This window comes from Crocuta crocuta, unplaced genomic scaffold (genome assembly GCF_008692635.1).
Source record: "Crocuta crocuta isolate KB4526 unplaced genomic scaffold, BGI_CrCroc_1.0 scaffold99, whole genome shotgun sequence".
NCBI classification, from domain to species: Eukaryota; Metazoa; Chordata; class Mammalia; order Carnivora; family Hyaenidae; genus Crocuta; species Crocuta crocuta.
In genome coordinates this window covers 5,401,909-5,408,222 of record NW_027551560.1, presented here as the reverse complement: position 1 = coordinate 5,408,222, position 6,314 = coordinate 5,401,909, and the positions used below count along the sequence as shown (strand labels likewise).

The window sequence follows — 6,314 nt, the reverse complement described above, 5'->3', positions numbered from 1 at the left end:
ATACGAGAATAGAGAGCTGTGAAGTTGGATTCCAGAGAAAGCAGCATTCTGGTGCATCTTAAAGTTGGTTGGTGATTTTGAAATCTCCTTAATGATTTCATCCACTTACATGGACTCTCATTGAGAAGGAGGCTTTGCTGTCTCCCCCTCCTTCCACAGACATGGCCAGGGGTGGATTCACAGCCCAAACCGGAGGTGCTTGTCCTTCCCCCTGAGTGACGGAATTACATTTTGCAAAGATAAAAACATAATCCTTCAAAGAGTTTCCAAAGAATTTTGTGCCTCGGATTTATTTCTGTACATTATATTACAATAGTGTCATATCTGTCCCCCACATTGAAAATAATGGTGTTATAGTTTGTGTTTCTATGTGAAGAAAGTGTTTAGGGAACATTTCTTAGGGATGGGGGGACAGTTGACTGAGATTAACATGCTCTTTTCAACTTACTTTTTTCTGAACACAGGAGTAGAATTGATACTTGGGGAAGAAATAATAACCGAAGTGGATTGATGACTATGATGTTGCTCATACATATTGCTAGTACTTATTGAACCTTAGTGTGTACCAGGCACTGGACAAAATAGAGTATGTGTGATGCCTCACTGAATTCACATGACGGCCAACAGGGTAATTTCTCCACGGTTTTACTGAAGCCTGGAGGGGCCAAATGGGTTGCCCTAGTCACACAGCTGGCAGTTCATGACGCATCTGGGTCTTCAGCCAGTGCTTAGTGATGATGCTGATAACTGTATCCTCATAAAGGCATTTTCATACATCCATTTTTAATTTTCTTCTGTAATTTTGATTCAATTTATGAGTGTAGGATGGGTTACACCTTCTCTGAGGGCAGTAGTTTTCCAGATTTAATGATTAGGCTCAGGCTCTGTGTATGGACTAGGCCAATGCTTCTAGTTCAAGGTCAAGTTCCCCTCAATTCTGCTGTTCCCCCTAGAGGAAGCCAGTTCTCCCCTGCTGTATTTTAAGGTCACTCCAGTCTGAAACACTGGGGTGGAAGGGAGGGAATGTGACCTTGTGTGTATGAGAGAGGGAGAGACATAGCGAGAGAAAGAGAGAGGGATGCCAAAGATAGATAGGGAGAGAGAGACAGACAGAGACAAAGAGATCTATTTAGATCTGTTTTTGGAATTTTTATAAGTCATCATTGGCTATGAAAATTATGTCCCTGAGCCTAGAGGCTAAACTGAACCAGCCACACATCAAATGACATATGGGTTCCCAAGGGAGGAAAGATTTTATTTCTTGCTCAGCCCTCACCCCTCAGAAGTAATATCTCCATTTATTTTCTTTCTGGTCAATGTTGCATGTCTGGAAGAATCCGGAAATAGATTCTTGACAAAATACAGCTCAGGAAGACCGTGTGTAGCAGCATCCTTCAGCCACTGCTTAGGAGACTTGGTGCTTGGCGCTCGGTGACAGAAGATTCTGCCAGGAAGATGTGCACTTTGGACCCACGAACTGCCCCAGCTGCAATCAGCACAGAGATGCACTGGGTCTCCTTGGGAGGCTGCTGACCTGGGTTCAGGTGCTGCACGCGTGTCATCTCACTGAATTCTCCCGACTTTGTGAGTTTATGTGATACACCCACTTTGGAGAGAAGTAACCCGGGGCTCAGAGACATAATGTGCATCTGACTAAGGCAGAGACTGAAGCTCAGGGTCTAAAAGCTGATTTGCTGTGTATATGAGTGAGGGAGGAGAAAAACTGGATTTGCTGCCAACATTTGTGCTTCATGAGATCTCACTGGACAAGTTGGATATTTGGACCTCTTGTGGACAATTGGAAGCTCTGGCCACACTGGATTCACATTCCTGCCAGAGGCTGCTTAGTGGGGAGGAGGGTGGCGACTGCCCCAGACAAGGGGGCTCATTTCACCCCCCGCCCCCAACCTCTCACCCAGAGTCCGATAGACCAGGAGAGAGAGCTCAGAGCCAGGCTGTCCCCACCCCCATGTGTGCAGTTTTGTTCTGTGACAGAAATGACATTTCGAAGATACATTGGAGTGTGTGACCCTGGATTAGGGTCACCCCTAGTCTATCTCAGAGGTGGAATTCAGCTCCAGACCTGAGAACCAGAGCTGGGAAGTCCCCCAAAGGCCTAGGCAAGGATAGAGTGATGGAAACCCCACAGGGGCCCATGTTGTTTAATGCCTGGGTGGGTGGCTGGTCTATCTCCTTCCAAACAGTCCCTGTAAGTGACAAGATGCATATGCAATTAAATGTAGACCTGCCTGAGGCGAGGGAAGAGCCAAGAGCTGTGTCTGCAGGCTCTGTAGTGGGTCTCCTCCTGCCCACGAGGGGCAAGCATGCCCTGGGCTGAGGGGGCCTGACGAGAGGCAGCAGCACCTGAAGCCTAGACCCCCAAGTCCTTGAGCTGCTGGCTCGCAGTTCACTTCCTGACCTCACAAAACAGAATTAAGGGAGGCCTCAGAAAAGCAACACATGATGCAAATATGACGTGCTATGGGAGCCCCCTGGGGGAGCCAGGTTGACGGCCGAGGCAGACCCCATTGAGCAGCTGCGGCCTCTAAGGAAGGAAGTCTGAGTCCAGACACAGTGACGTCTCTGCGGTGGCTCTGCCAGTGCCTGCGGGGTCATGTTCTGCTCCTTCCCAGGCCACAGCTCTGGATACCCATGACCACTGCTAGAATGGTCGTCTTTAATCTTTTCTTAGAAGAGATGCCCATGTAGACACATTTATATCATTGTAAAAGCAGGAAGTTGGTTTGCCTCAGACACTTGGCCCTTTGCACTGTCATCTCCTAAAAATGCTGGAGGATAGGAGCTGAGCCACAGCCAGGATGATGGACCAGGTGGTTTGTGTGGATCCCGGCTGCCTCTGGCTGCAGCCCCTCAGGGTTTGCGGTGTCTTCCCCACACTCTCTGTCACACACATACTTGCTCTGTGGCCAGCAGAGCATCACGGATGTCACATGTGGGGCTGAAGGAGGAAGGAGATACCCAGAGCAGAGGGGGAGCGAGTGTCCAGGAGGAGCCCTACAGGGGCTGCTGCCTGCAGTCCCCAGAGGAGCACGTGGGAGGGAGTGTCTTCTGTCAGGGTGCAGGCCTTCCACTTTTCACCACTAGGGGTCAGCAGTTAACAAAATTAATGTTTTCCCTCTATGATGTCAATGTCTCTCTGTGGAATTACTATTTTATTATACCATATACAAGGAGAATTCAGTGAGGTGCAAGAGTGCCTGCCTTTTACAAGTCTTGTCTGCTCTCCCTGGACAAGCCTACCCCGCTACTCTGTAGAATCTATTTGCAGTCAACCTATCACAATGTCATGTACCAAGTGGTCCCACTTCATCTACATGTCAGGATCCAGGTGGGGACATTAATGGAAAGACAGTGTCATGGGGAAAATTCACAAGGACATCCAACATTGTGAAGCCTCAGGAGGCCTGGAACAGAAGGAAGCCATTTCCTCCCCTGGAGCTGAAAGACAAGAGGGAGAAATCCTGTTCCTGTGAAAGCTGAAGCCCAGGGGTGAAACCGCTCAGGGGATCTAGAGTCGCAGACACCCAACTCCTAACAGAGAAGCAGCAGGGAGTGAGGAGGAAGGAAACACTTGTGCCGTCTCTCCTCCTAGGCTGTCCAGTACCCCCCATTGGCTGGCTCCAATGAGAAGCTAAGTGCAGGCAGACCCAGGAGATGTTGTCCTGGGCTCACCCTCTCGGGACCTCTCTTGCTTAGGAGAGTGGATGCTCTTTTCCTGTGTCACCTGCCTCCTAAACGGTCACTGCTTTTCCTCTTCCTTCAAAGAGAACTTCACATGGCAAGGATGTGGCACCACGCTGCAGAATTTGTCTCTGGCATCATTTTTTTGTAAAATACCAGAAAAGATGGGACTGGTCACACGTAGGTCCCTGAGCAGCCCTGCACAAAACATGGAGGCAGTTGAAGTGGATTCCATGTTGGCCTGGCCCCAGGAGCCCCAGGTCAGTGCTGGGAGAGGAGCAGTTCTCTCCAAGACAGGAGATCTATTAACAGAGGAAAGGGGCACAGGGAAGATGCTGGGTAAATAAAAGCTAAGTACTGCACGAGTATACTTTCATGCAGGTGCCAGGACAGACACATGTTCATAAGGATGCAGGACCACCTGGGCTCTGGAAATGTTGAGGCCATAATAGGAATCATTACAACCCAGATCTGAAGAGCTTATAGGCCTGAGCTCGGTGCCACATCCTGGGATTAGGTGGGGGGGCGGGGGAGTGTTGGACAGGCCAGGGGACTTCTAGGCTCTTCAGAGGATGAAGTCAGGTGAGACTGGAACAGTCTGGTGAAGTCCCATCATGGGTAGCCAGCTCCATCCCCTGCAGGAGAGAAGAAACCAGAACATGGCTGACCTCCTGCAGCTCAATGAGACTCAAAAGTTTCAAGGTCTTAGGAGTCAGAAGGACAAGACTCTCATGGGATTTTTTTCTTTGTGTTACAGCAAAATGCACTTGAGAGCCTGCTCCTCATCCCCTCTGGGTGGTGCTGCATATTGGTATAAAGTCCACTTTGGGCTGCCCTGAGGGGCCTGAGGTCTCCTTATGGACAGGAGCTTCCCCACCCAAAGATTTCATGGAGTGACAACAGACTTCTGTGGTTCTGATTTGCTCAGAAACCTGGGTTCCCCACCTTTCAGAAAAGGAATCAGGCTGTGGGTGGCAATTTTGGTTGACGGTTTGCATCAAGGGGTATAATTACAATTAAAGGAGTCCCTGAAATGTTGAAATTGATCACTTCCCCAGTGTCCTGAGTCCACACAAGTCTTACTGAACCCTTGGAGAGAAGGAAAAATTCTTCTCTACCCTGAAGCTCACCAGGCTGGACTAATAATTAGGTTTACAGGAGACAGATTCACAGGAGAGAAGGCCGAAGTTCTATCATGAAAGCACTGAAGCCCAGTCATGAGACTGAGACCTACGGAAATGGCCGAGGTGCTATTTTTATAATTTTAGATAGAGAGACAATGGATCTTTGAGGAACTGACAGAATCAAGAAAATTTAACTTCAGGAGCTTTGATTAGTAAGGAATTCTACACGGAATTTGGGCTGGGGGAGAAATTAGGAAAAAGTAACAGGGTTGTGGATACAGCCTTCTGGGCTCTGAATCCCCTGTCTGGTGAAGAGAAGGTCTCTGTTTCCAGAGACAGGGAGGCCACCTTCCACAGGGAGAGTTTTTTCCTGCTTTCAGGGGAATGGGGGAGGGTCTGAGTATCTTAAGTAATTTTTATTTATAATAAAATGCCAAAGTGGCACATTTTGGGACAGCTGCCCTTGGCCCCTACACCCTCCTGGTGTGACCCTGGAAGAGCCCCTCCAACATGAGGGGCTGGCCTGGCTGTACCTGCATAAGCAGCCGCTAGATGGCAGCCAGGCTATAAAACACAGAGGGACATCAGGAGACTTTAGCTTGACGTGAGCCTGAAAGTTTTACCCTTAGGGTAAAACAACATTTCCAGTTTTGCAAGATGAAAACTGTTCTGGAGAGGGCTGGTGGTGACGGCACACAGCGATGCGCACGTACTGGCTGTCTCTGCGCCGTGCAGGCACATGTGGCTAAAATGAACAAGCTTATGTTATGCTTCTTTTACCACAGTTTTTAAAAACTGAAGTATAAAAAAGACAAAGCTGAAACCCCAAAGTATCCAGGAATATTTTAGCTTGTGGAGGAATGTGCAAGATCTCCCGTTGTGTTTAGAGCATCTAGCAAAGCAGGGCCCCCAAAGAAGGGGAATGGGGTTGGAAAAAATGATAGATTGCTGTTTGGAAGAACTCAGTATTTCAGAAACAATTTTTAAAGTGGTTGTTGTAGTGGAAAGAGCCTAAGTGTCCATCAACGGACGAATGGATCAAGAAGATGTGATTTATCTATACNGATGAGCACTGGGTGTTATATGGAAACCAACTTGACAATAAACTATTTAAAATTAAAAAAAAAAGATGTTAAAAAAAATAAAGTGGTTGTTGTAGGAAAAGAAGGTAAGAATTTTGTTTGGCCTCTTTATCTTTTGTTTGCTGTCAATCTTTTTTTTCTCCCTGTTGGAATGCATACATGGGATGGCACATAAGAACTTTGGATTCTTGAGGATTTAATCAGGTCAGCTTGCTTTTGAGGAGTGAGGTTGTCTGATTCATGGTCTCCAGACATTTGCTGAGCACCTATCACAGGCGCCAGCCCCAGGGTCATGACAGGGGCACAAGGTGGATCGACAATGTGCCTGCTCACAGGAGCTGATCATGGAGCTGCCTGAACTCCATTGGCTGCCTGAAAAAGTGGCCATGGGGGGGGGGGGGTTTTA

At 48.1% G+C, this 6,314-nt stretch overlaps 1 pseudogene; it reads left to right on the top strand.

The window, feature by feature from the left end:
• Positions 1 to 2,944: 2,944 nt before the first annotated feature.
• LOC144219538 (tyrosine-protein phosphatase non-receptor type 2-like) overlaps positions 2,945 to 6,314 on the top strand; it is a 32,753-nt pseudogene continuing 29,383 nt past the window's right edge.